This window comes from Pongo abelii, chromosome 5 (genome assembly GCF_028885655.2).
Source record: "Pongo abelii isolate AG06213 chromosome 5, NHGRI_mPonAbe1-v2.0_pri, whole genome shotgun sequence".
Lineage (NCBI taxonomy): Eukaryota > Metazoa > Chordata > Mammalia > Primates > Hominidae > Pongo > Pongo abelii.
Window position 1 is genome coordinate 12,571,386 of NC_071990.2, and position 13,519 is coordinate 12,584,904.

Consider the following 13,519-nt stretch of genomic DNA (forward strand, 5'->3'; position numbering starts at 1 on the left):
CAGCATGGTACTGGTATCATAACAGATATATAGACCAATGGAACAGAACAGAGACCTCAGAAATAATGCCACACATCTACAACCATCTGATCTTTGGGAAACCTGACAAAAACAAGCAATGGGGAAAGGATTCCCTATTTAATAAATTGTGTTGGGAACACTAGCTATCCATATGCAGAAAACTGAAACTGGATGCCTTCCTTACACCTTATACAAAAAACCCCAAACCATAAAAACCCTAGCAGAAAACCTAGGCACTACCATTCAGGACATAGGCATTGGCAAAGACTTCATGACTAAAACACCAAAAGCAATGGCAACAAAAGCCAAAATTGACAAATGGGATCAAATTAAACTAAAGAGCTTCTGCACAGCAAAAGAAATTGTCATCAGAGTGAACAGGCAACCTACAGAATGGGAGAAAATTTTTGCAATCTATCCATCTGACAAAGGGCTAATATCCAGAATCAACAAGGAACTTAAACAAATCTGCAAGTAAAAAACAACCCCATCAAAAAGTGGGCAAAGGATATGAACAGACACTTCTCAAAAGAAGACATTTATGTGGCCAACAAACATGAAAACATGCTCATCATCACTGGTCATTAGAAAAATGCAAATCAAAGCCACAATGAGATACCATCTCATGCCAGTTAGAATGGTGATCATTAAAAAGTCAGGAAACAACAGATGCTGGAGAGGATGTAGAGAAATAGGAACACTTTTACACTGTTGGAGGGAATGTAAGTTAGTTCAACAATTGTGGAAGACAGTGTGGCAATTCCTCAAGGATCTAGCACCAGAAATACCATTTGACCTGGCAATCCCATTACTGGGTATATACCCAAAGGATTATAAATCATTCTACTATAAAGACACATGCACAGGTATGTTTACTGCAGTGCTGTTCACAATAGCAAAGACTTGGAACCAACCCAAATGCCCATCAATGACAGAATGGATAAAGAAAATGTGGCACATAAACACCATGGAATACTATGCAGCCATAAAAAAGGATGAGTTCATGTGCTTTGCAGGGACATGGATGAAGCTGGAAACCATTATTCTCAGCAAACTAACATAGGAACAGAAAACCAAATACTGCATGTTCTCAACTCAAAAGTGGGAGTTGAACAGAGAGAACACATGGACACAGGGAGGGAAACATCACACATCGGGGCCTGTCGGGCAGTAGGGGGCTACGGGAGGGACATTAGGAGAAATATCTAATGTAGATGACAAGTTGATGGGCACAGCAAACCACCACGGCACATGCATACCTATGTAACAAACCTGCATGTTCTGCACGTGTAACCCAGAACTTAAAGTATAACAATAATAATAATAATAAAAGATTCCTGCAATGGCTAATTTTTCTAGAGGGGCTGCAAAATCCCTTCTAGCTCTGCAAGTTCGTGATTCTGTGGATAGCTTGCAAGAACTCAGTAGAACACTTGAAAACTTACATCACAAAAAAATTCACAGCTTCTCAAGCCAAAATAGCCTATGAATAGATCATGAATTTAAATACCAAAATAAAAGGAAAATGAAAGTTTACTTTTTTTTGTCATCTCTGCAAGTGAAAAAAACAATTTTCCAACTCCAGAGGCACTAAGTGTCTCGCTCCAGAATAATACAAATAAAGAGATAAAATAGCTTGAAGAAAAGAGGTACATTTTTTCCCCTGCAAACAGAATTAACTAGGTCCCACAGGTCCAAGGCTGGAGGGAAATTAGGCCATGATATAGGAAATCAGACTACAAATAGAAACTTTAAAATACAGAAAAACTATAGCATCACTGTATTTATTACTTTGTAGCATGATGCATGTTAATTAGCACCAAATGCATCCATTGCACACAAGCTCTTCACAGTGAAACTCCTCTTTTATCATGTCTTCTCACTGTATTTTGAAATAATATATCAATACAACACAAAATATTAAATAATAATTTATTATACCATTTTGTATGCATCAAGGACCTTTATAAGTGATGGTCAGAGCTTCTGATTGGCTTGAGAGGTTAAATTGATAGAATTCCTCCTAGCTCATATCTTAGTTCATAACTAAGAACAATACAATTAGTTGCACTATGACCCCAATTCTTTACCTCTCCTTGAACCCACACATTTTGTCAAGTGACTTTGGACCTCCTCCTATAAAGACAGAGTATTTCCCCATTCCATGTGCCTTGCTTTGACCTCTGGAATAAGTGGACATGGCAGTGGGCTAGTTCTATGCCTGGTACTGCAGGGGCTTTGCAAATGTTTGCTTGCTGTCTCTTGTATCCCTGCCATCAACATAAGAACATGCCCACTGATACGGTTTCGCTCTGTGTCCACACTCAAATTTCATGTTGAATTGTGATCCCTAGTGTTGGAGTTGGGGCCTGGTCAGAGGTGATCGGATCATGGGGGTAGTTTCTGATGGTTTAGCAGCATCCCCCAGTGCTGTCTCCTAATAGAGTTCTCAGGAGATCTGGTTTTTTGAAAGTGTGTAGCACCTCCCTCTTAGCTTTCTCTCTTTCTCCAGCTCCTGCCACGTAAAATGTCCTTGTTTCTCTTTTGCCTTCCACCATGATTGTAAGTTTCCTGAGGCCTCCCCAGACATGCTACCAATACAGCATATGGAACTGCCAGTCAGTTAAACCTCTTATCTTTATAAATTAGCCAGCCTCAGGCAGTTCTTTATAGCAATACAATAATGGACTAATACACCCATGCTAGTCCTCTGGAAGATAAGAGACCTATCCACCACACCTGAGTTGCCCGTTATCTCAGTCACAGCAAGCCTAGACCAGCCAACTCCCAATACATGAGTGAGCTCGGACAAGATGAGCAAGACTCCTGGTTAACCTAAGGCTGACTCCATACGGTAAACACATCTCTATGAAATAACAGAGCTAGATGGTTGTTTGTTGTGATGTGGCTGTTTGACAATAAGTAACTGGTACAATTTTCTTGTGAGCTTTCCTGCAGATGATGTAAGATACCTATCACACTTTTAAACACATTGAAAATACTCCCTGAACTGCTTTTGTTTCCTTGCATGTCATTAGAACCTTGGGCACCCTAGCTTGCAAACAGACTTCTCCTGTAAGTGTGATCACAACTATTGTTACAAATAGACTGCACAATCTGTCAGGTGTGAGTCTATAAAACACAAAGCAGACATGGCTACCTTCAAATGCTGTCAGGCTTATTTTTAGAGTCTCCAAAATCAATTTCTAAGTGAAATCCATTCATCCAATAAACTTGGATTCATTAATATGTGTGTAGGTATGTGTATATATGTGTGTGTATATGCCTTTGAAATACTTTTAAAAGGATAATACACTAGTCTGCAAATAAAATGAATCAATAAATTTTAAGAAATTAAATTATACACGCTGTTTTCTCCTACCTTATACATTAACACCAGAAATGTATAAAAAGTTTAAACCAAAAGCATCAAATTACTTTAAAACTCCCTTTTAAAATATCTTTATGTCAAACAGAAAATAATTCTCAAAAACTCTTAGTGAGCTAGGCTTAACACTATATTTCATAAACGAAGAGCTTTTAGTCTGAAACCAGAAGCCACATCATACTTCATGAGGAAATACTTGTTCTGTCACACTTAGATCAGAAATAGACAAGCAAAATGTATAATGATAGCACCATTATTTATCAATAGTCTGGAAGTGAGAAATCATATGATAAAACAAAGAAGAAAGATATCAGAAAAAATATGTTTATCACTATTTGAAAGTAATACAATTTTCAATGTAACATATTCAAGAATATCAATGAAATTATTCAAAGTTGTAAAAAGTTATATAAGGTGGCTGATCAAAGCATAGATGAAAATCAGTTGACATCAGACACCAGCACAACATTTCAATATATATAATCAGGAATTGATTGAAATCATCTGGAAAAAATACACCTTTACTCAACCAACACTTTGGTATTCAAAATATGAAGAAATGATATTTAGTAGATAAATTTGTAACGACTTGAATATAAGGCAATGCCCTTTTTATTGGGTGATAATTTGGGAGAATTGCTATTTAATATTTGGAGATATATAATATATATAAAATTATATATGTAATACATATAATAAAAACATATTTATTTTATATATTTATATATACCAGCTTATAGATATTTATACAACTTCAAACAACCATATTCTTATACATGTAATAGGAAAAATAGTCTGTTCATCAGAACAAATAATAAATGACTGTCAGATGGACAGATGAATATAGATATGAATATAGATTTTTTTAACAACTAAAATTAATTTTTATAATAAGGAAACACTGTTGAGAGAATATTGAAAATAGGTGTGGAGAAAACCTTGGAATAAATTAAGACTTGCTTGAAGGCTAGTTTTTTTTTATTTGTATGTTTGTTTATTTTAGACAGGACCTTACTCTGTCTCCCATGCTGGTTCACTCCACCCTCAACCTCCCAGGCTCAAGTGATCCTCCCACCTTAGCCTCCCAAGTAGCTGAGACTACAGGTGCACACCACCACACCTGGCTAGTTTTTTGTTGTTGTTGTTTTTTGTCTTTTCAGTAGAGATAAGATCTCACTGTTTCCCAGGCTGGTCTCAAATTACTGAGCTCAAGCAATCCCCCTGCTTTAACCTCCCAAAATGCTGGGATTATAGACATGAGCCACTGTGCCCAGACTGAGGGCTGGTCTTCTGTTGGTTGGTGCTAAGAAGACTAGTAGAATTTAGGCAGGGCACAGAACAAGCACTACTAAGTAAAAAGTTGGGTTTTAAATTGTAACTTAGTACTATGCATAATATATCATGCATATCATCAACTAATTGATAGGAAACAAAAAGAGCTGTAAATATATAACAGTTATCAACATTACAATTTATACTGATTGCAAAGTAATTTGTCTCTGTGATTGTACAAATCTTATATAATTATTTCAGATAGCTAGTGATACTAGAAAACACCACAATAAAACATTGAATTGGTTTTAAACATGCCTGTAGCTATGACAAACACACTGTGCACACTCTTTTTGCTTACTTTGCAGAGGAATGTTATTTTACTTCTGGTCTCTATTCTCTTCCCATGAGTTTTATTCTTGAGTTGCGTAAGAATGATTTCTCAGTGAAAAGCAATTCAACTTTACACCATGAATTCAACAATGCTCTAGCAATATATGCGAGGGAGGTAAGATTCGTGCGTCAAAACCACAGATGGATGGCTAGGAGTTCATCTTCTCTTCCTTCTTCAACCTACTGTCTGGTAGAGGTGTTAATGAACAGTGAAATGACCATATGCTTAGCGCAGTTCAGAAACACATAAAGAGAAAAGAAACAGAGATTGGGTATTCCTGAAAGCTCAAGTGTTTGCTAGACCCTAAAGGCAAGCAGGTAGAAAATAAATAACAGATATCAATCATTAAGTCTCAAACAAAAATAGCCTAAGTATATGAGAAGCAGATTCACCTCACCAGTGATGATGAGTATCTGCCAAAACTTAAATGCAAAAGTCTAACACAGTGTAACATTTCCTCTAGGAATTTAGGCCATAAAATACTTCTAGAAATACTATGCAAAGATATTCCTGTCTGTGTAAGTACTTATGGAAGTATTTCTATGTGTGCATATGTATGTGCATTTGTATATCTTTGCACACTTCTCTGGAAATACATATATTCATACAAGCATTATTAATAAAAATTTACAAATAACCTTTAACTTAAATAACAATTGATACTTGCTGAACTGAACAGTGCCAACTATAGTAAGTGTTAAATTAATATGTAGTGTTGTTTTGTTATTGGTGAAATTTATTTTGTTCTTTTTTTTTATCTCCCTCAATAGAAGATTTGTTCAATCAATTGTGGACATTGATATATCAGAACACCCTTCAGCAATCAAAAAGAACAATCTAGGTTTACATTTGCTGACATTGAAAGATATATTGTTTCAAAAAGAAAATGCAAATTTCTTAATGGTATATGTAGTATCGTCTTACTTTTCTTTTAAAAATCAAGGAAAAGTAAAGCTGAGGAACATACTTGGAAAAGAGATTTTGCATTTCAATATTGTCATCTTTTTTAAACAAGCAAGAATTACTTTTTTGTTCTTCCGGCCTGATTTTACATCTCCTCTTTGTTTTCCATAGTTTTAGTATGACAGGCCTAGGTATAACGTGTTTTGTATTTCATCTGCTTAGAGATCTTAGCACTTCTTGAATCTGTAGCTTGATGTCTTTCAACAATTTTGGAAAATTCTCAACCATTACCTCTTCAACTATCATCCCTGTCTCTTTCTTTCTGCTCTGTCACAGTGATTACACATATTTTAGACTTTTTCACCATGTTCCATGTGTCTTACTCTTTTCTGTGTTTTCTATCCTTTTAGTTTTTTGTGCTTTGGTCTGGATATTTTCTTCTGACTAATCCCCAACTCAAAAAAATTCAAGGAAAAACAATTATAAATTAAACCATCTAAGATAACAGGATCTCTACAAAGACAAGAAAAATCTTCATCACTTATTTGTGGGTGCTACATGCTTAATGAAGCATCCCTGAGAACCTATGAAGATAACTGAGAACATCCCCCACATAGAAGGAGTAAACTCTGAAACAGGACACTTGAGACAATCTTAGAAGTGAGAAGAGAGTCTTTGCCATTTAATAAAGTCTGCAGTAGAAGTCTCTCCATCACTTCCATGTTTGTCCCCCATCTAGTGTCCACAAACTCAGAAAAGCAAATCAAACCAAAATACCCCTGCTTCAAAGTGTGAGTCAAGGGGAAGACACATTCTTACACTGCTATCAGATAAATTAGAAGTATCATTAGTGAGTGTTAATTCATACTGTATTAGAAAAATTCAAGCATAGACAGAGTGTCCCACCTTAACATGAACAAAAGAAAAGAACAACAATAAAAGAAAGCACAAACCAAAGAACAGACAAAAATTCCTAATGGGTGCCTCATGTCACAGAAAAGTTCTAGAAGAATATGCATTTAATATGTTAAGTAATAACACCATATAGTAAGAGGAAATGTGAATGCTCTTTCCAGCCAATAAAACAAATTGAGAGGCAAAAGGTTTACCCTTACCTAGCAAATAAATTAATTAATTAAAAATGTTAAGGAATAGATTAAGTATGACTGCAAATTAAATTCCTGGTGAAGGGGAAAGCCTTTGAACATAATGAATGCTAAGGAAACAGGCAAAGAGATAAGGCAACTAGAAAAATGATAAGAGATATAAAAGAGAGACAAACACAATCCATCATCAAGATAGTTCCTATCCATAGGTAGAAAACAACAAACAAAATACAACAAAAATACGTTTAAAGGTATATTTAAATACATGCAAGTAATTTTTTTGAATACACGCAAATAATTTTTTTCATCCTAATGCCCCGCTATAATCACAGAATAATAACAACTATTATTATTATTATTCAGTAATAATAATGCTATGCCAGAGGGAACAAAGATGAGAAAAATGAAACAAAATTTCGGAAGCTGAAAAGCAAATGGATCAATGGTAACTAATTTGGCAAGTACCAGAAACACAGACCTCAAGGCTGCAACTGGGAGAGTTGAGGTTCAACACAGTTTACTTCACAGAATTCCCACAAGGTGCGTGAAGTGGAAGCCTCACATCCCCTAGAACTGGAGGCAAAATGGAAGAGATGCCAAAATCAAGAGGATGACTGACAGTTGTTTGCAAAGAAGATATACAAATGGTCAACAATCACAAGAAAAGAGACTCAACATTAGCAGCCGTCAGGGAAATGCAAATCAAAAACCACAATTAGATACCACTTCACACCACTTAGATGTATATAGTCGAAAAGACAGACAATACCAGGCGTCCAAGAGGATATGAAGAAATTGGAACCCTTATACATTGTTGATGGGAGTGTAAAATAGTACAGCTGCTTTAGAAAACAGTCTGGCAGTTCATCAAAAGTTAAACATAGTTATTTTATGACCCAGCAATTCCACTCCTAGGTATATATCCAAGAAAATTGAAAGTATATGTCCACACAAAACTTGTACACAAATAATACATTATTCACAATACTGAAAATATGGAAACCCAATGTCCATCAACTGATGAATGGATAAGCAAAATGTGGTAAGGCAATAAAAAGGAATAAAGTACTGGTACATGCTACAACATGGATAAATCTAGAAAGTGTCATGCTTGTAAAAGAAGCCAGTCACAAAAGGTTAGAGATTGTATGATCCCATTTATATGAAATGGCCAGATAGACAAATCCATAGAAACAGAAGGTAGATTAGTGGGCTCTAAGGGCTGGAGGTTGTGGTGGGGGTAGGGGTTGGGAAAATAAGAACTTAGTGCTCATAGGTATGGGCTTTCTTTTTGTGGCCATGAAAATATTCCGAATTTAATAGTGGTGACAGTTCCACAACCGTTTGAATGTATTAAAAATAATCTCATTGTACTTCAAGTGAATTGTATAGCATGTGAATTATATTTCATTTTTGTTCTTTTTTAAAAAATGATTTCTTTGATAGGTACAGCAAACCACCGTGGCACATGTATACCTATGTAACAAACCAGTAGGTTCTGCGCATGTATCCCAGAACTTAAAGCATAATTTTAAAAAAATTTTAAAAACTATTAGAAGAAAAAAAATGATTCGTTGATTTTCCAGAATAATGGATGAAAACAGATGCAACCAACCTTCATTGTTGTCCCCATTTCAAAATACCAAAGACAAAGACTAGATTTTGTAGACTTCCAAAGGGAGAAAAACAGGTTCAACATCTGTTTTGAATCGGAAATCTGAATGGCATCAGACTTTCCAACAGCAATTATAAGCATGAAGAAAATACAGCAATCCCATCAATAACCTGAATAAAAATATCCCTAATCTAGAATTCAATTATGAGCCAAACTGTAAATCCAGTATGAGAGAGTAAGATGAAGACATTTCAGGCATGTAAAGTCTTAAAAAATTAACTTTGTGCACCCTTTGACAAGAAGCTGCCAGGAGGATGTGCTCCTTGAAATGAGTGCATAAACCAAGAAAGAGGAAGACATAGGGACATGGAAAATAGATCATCCAATGAAGGAGAGAGACAAAGAGAATCCCCAGGGAATTCCAAGGAAGATGGAAAATCTCAGAATGATAGTTATGCTCTAGATTAGAAAGCAACAGTCCAGTCTGCAGTAGTATGTCCCAAACAAATATACAGAAATCTTTCTTCACCAAGATCCCTATGGCCTTCAACCGAGAAAACCCGGGTGAGCCCGCTCCAGATTCTGTGCCTTGGGTTGTTTCCCCACGTGCTGCGTAAATTCCTGCTGTCTCCTCTAAGCTCTATGCTGGGTCATGTTTTGACACATCTAAAGACTCTCATTTCAAACCACAAAAGGGAGCTTCATTCACCTTTACCTGGGAGCTAAAAGTACGCCATTATGAGGTGTTTTCATCAGAGTATCCATGGTTATGCTGTGTAACAAATTAACTCGAAACCTCAGTGACATTTCACTCTCACACTGCACATTCAAAGTCTCTGAGGCACCAAGGCTAATGAGCATGCTAATTCTTCTTCTACTTTTTTGTTTTTTTGAAACAGGTTATTGCTCTGTTGCCCAGGCTGGGGTGCATGGCTGGCTAATTGTTCGTATCTTTTTGTAGAGACGGAGTCTCGCCATGTTGCCCAGGCTGGTCTCAAACTCCCAAGCTCAAGCGATCTGCCAGCGTCAGCCTCTCAAAGTGCTGGGAATACAGGAGCGAGCCACCGCACCAGGCCAAGCATGCTTATTCTTAATGTGCTGTTTCCACAATTGCTGCAGCAGTTTAAAAGAGAGTTAGCCAGTGGACTGGGCACGGTGGCTCAGGCCTGTAATCCCAGCACTTTGGGAGGCTGAGGCAGGTGGATCGCTTGAACTCAGGAGTTCGAGCCCAGCCTGGGCAACATGGCAAAGCAACATAGTGAAACACCATCTCTATTTAAAAAAAAAACAACAAACAATAGCTGGGCATGATGGTATACCTGTAGTCCCAGCTACTTGGGGGGTTGAGATGGGAGGAATGCTTGAGCCCAGGAGGTTGAGGCTGCAGTGAGCCATGATCACGCCACTGCACTCTGGCCTGGGAGACAGAGCAAGATCTTGTTCCCCAACAAAAAAAAAAGAGAGAGAGAGAGAGTTAGCCTAGCATCAGCTTGTGATCTTTTACTCAGAAGTGAAATACATCTCCTGCACTCGCAGCACATCAGCAAGAACCAGAAACATGGCCCCAACTAACTACAAGGGCTCTAGGAAATGTGGCAGACCACATGAACAGATGGTGAGCAATCTATATCTCTGCTGCACAAGCTGAGAAGCAGAAAATACCGAGCAGCCCAATTCCTCATATTTTTGTCAGATACCCAGAATGTGGCCCACAGTTCATCTCTGCCAGACGCCCTACCTTGGCAAGCCCTGAGTTTCCCAGGACTCAGTCATGATCTCGCCCACTTACTTCCTCAGAGGAGGCTGCTGTTAATTCCAAGGGAAGCTGAAGCCAGAATATGACCCAGAGAATATTCAGCTATGTTTCCTTCATGCAGTGTGGGCCTTTCCTAACATAACTAGGCTTGTACTTGCTACTTAGATTTTTTAAACTAAGGGCAGATAGGAGACAGAGAAGAAAAAGGGAGAAAGAGGGACTGGAAATTCATACATGGATTAAAAAAACTGTTTTTAAAAGCAAAGAAAGGCTGACACAAAAGTCAGAGCAGTGGTTGCCTCTGGTGGAAAGGGGAAATGATACAACTAGGAAAAGTTCTGGTAATATAGTCTATTTCCTAACCTGGGTAGTAGGGAATGAATGGAGGGTTGTTTTTTCTACTAATGTTCTGAAATCTATCTGTCATCTACCTACCTATCTATGTACCTACCTACCTATCTAACCACTCACCTATCATCTATCTACCTACCTCTCAATCATTTACCTATCTACCTATCTACCTACATATCTATATCTATCTACCTATGATCTATCTATTGATCTATCTACCTATCTACCTATCATCTATCTATCTATCTATCTATCTATCTATCTATCTACCTATCTACCGATCTATCTAATCTACGTGTGTTTTTTATGCAGTTTCCTGTTGTGCTTTACTAACCTTGCGCCTAAAAAGGCCTGGCCCTTGAGCAACTCCTGAGAGGTAGGTAAGCTCTAATCCCTTAAAATGTCCTGCCTGGTAAGAGTATGTTTCTTTACCCAGGCCTAGGCCCAGACCAGACAGTCCATGCTAACAATGTGATTTATGATGGTAGCCCAGGGCTAGAGATAGCAGCTTGACCTCTGGAGGAGTTGGAGCTGAAGGTCAGCCATGTGGGTGGTCGACCATGCCTGTATATGTCTCTGGACACAAGCGCATAAATCCTGGGCAGCAGAGCCTGGCTGAACTGCCTGTTTAGCAGTACCCATGCATGTTGACACATGTCATTGTTGGGACAGGTGAGCCGTGTCTGCACAGCTCCCATAGAGGAAGACAACTAGAAGCCCACCCCTGGTGTCCGGAACGCTGCCTCATATGCCCCTTCCCTTTGCTGAATTTAGTCTGTATCCTTTTGCCATAATAAACTGTAATTGTGAGTATAACAACTTTATTGAGTTCTGTGAGTCCTTCCAGTGAATCACTGAACCTGAAGTTGGCCATAGAGACCCCTAAAATGCAGCTGTATATATCTTTCACAATTAATTTTTGAAAAGATCTAACAGAAGAAAATTTACCTAAATATAGGTAGCACTAAATCTACAGAACACAGGGACATTTTGTGTTCTGTGGAAGATTTCTATTAATAGAAGATCTGCATGAAGACATGTCATAAAGAGGTTACTGAACATTAAGTGTAATGAGAGAAAAGAAATCTTTACTTATCCAAGGGAAATGCAATTCACTTACGGAAAGGAAAAATAACTGCCATTAAATTCCAGGAAGTAATACAAAAACATATATAAAAATCTGCAGAAAAGTATTACTGAAGAGTGTAATATTCAGCTTAAATTATTGCTCAGGTACTAAACTAACAACATTCTTGGTCAGGAAACAATCAGAGGAGAGTGTACCCATGAGCCTTTGATGAAAGCAGTGACTCCAAAGTGAAATCCATGTGAAATCAATCAAAAGATGAATCAAAAAAAAGGTCTCAGAAAAGTGGACACTGACCTCAAACAATGAGTACTGAGTACTGCATTAATTTCCATCTGAAATCATGATGAAACAACTATCAGAATTATAGGTAGAGAGCAGAATGCAGATGTTAATATTCTTAGTTAAATAAAAATAATAAAATAGAAGTCAGGATGTGGTTGGGAAGGAAGTAGGAGGGAGGGAGAGAAAGCATGATAAATTTCTCCACCTTTCATAGCAGAAAACCAAATAAAACTGTCTAAATTTTTTTCAAAAATAGACTCAACCCAAAAACATGATTCCCGCCTCTTGTTTTTCATAATTCATTTTCTTTAAAATGAATCTATATAATTGAGCTAATATAAAAAGAAATAGCATGCATGAATCATTGTATTCCAGGTGCTATTCTCAATGTTCTACCTTATATCTTTTTACTCCTCACAACACCCTATGATTTAGATACTTTAAATCCCATTTTACAGATCAGAATTCCAAAGCACAGAAATGTTAAGTAATTTGCTCAAGTTCTCATAGAAAGTTTAAGTGATAGATCCTGGAGGTGGTACTTTTTCATGTACAGAAACAATTCTACAAAATTTGACTTTATTTTCCTCTCTATTATGTTCAATTATAATTAAATTTGAAACATTTTACTTAAAATAATATATATGGCAAAAATTCATTTTATAAAAATGATTTCTTTTATCTAGTTATATTTCCAACTATATATATGCATAGGAAAATGTCAGGAATGCGGCTCAGCTAACATTACAATGTACTTCTGAGAGTTAAAATTGGGGGTGACGTTTTGCTCTCTGCTCTGTAATTATCTATGCTGTTTTAACTTTTATAATTGTATAATATATAAAATTAATAAAATATTAAATGCATGTTTTCAAATTTTTAGGAAAAAAAAGTGGTGCTCTTGCACCTATGCCACGAAATTTTAAGCAGCTATTTAAAGTAACATTGTTGGTAAGATTTACTGATGGGTAACCTTATTTTTGTAAAAACAACCACTTTGTGAAACAATATAAAACATGCATTTTAATTATGTAAAATTAAATATGTTTTATGTGTGTGTATATTTAGAGACAGACATAGAAGCGTGCTTTCTATAACTATTGGTAGTGGTTATATCTGAATGCTGGGACTTTAGATAACTTTTATTCTATTCTTTATTGCTTTTAGTGCTGATTCAATCATTAACCATAAGCACTTTATTAACTTAATTAGAATTTGTATATTCAGTTGGGGAATAGTAAAGGTGAAAGATGCATTTTTACTTGTCCCTCAGAGAGGCACCCTGATTACTCCGCTCATGGTGTTAGGCAGATGTGTGAGTGTTTGGGTTTTTTCCACTAT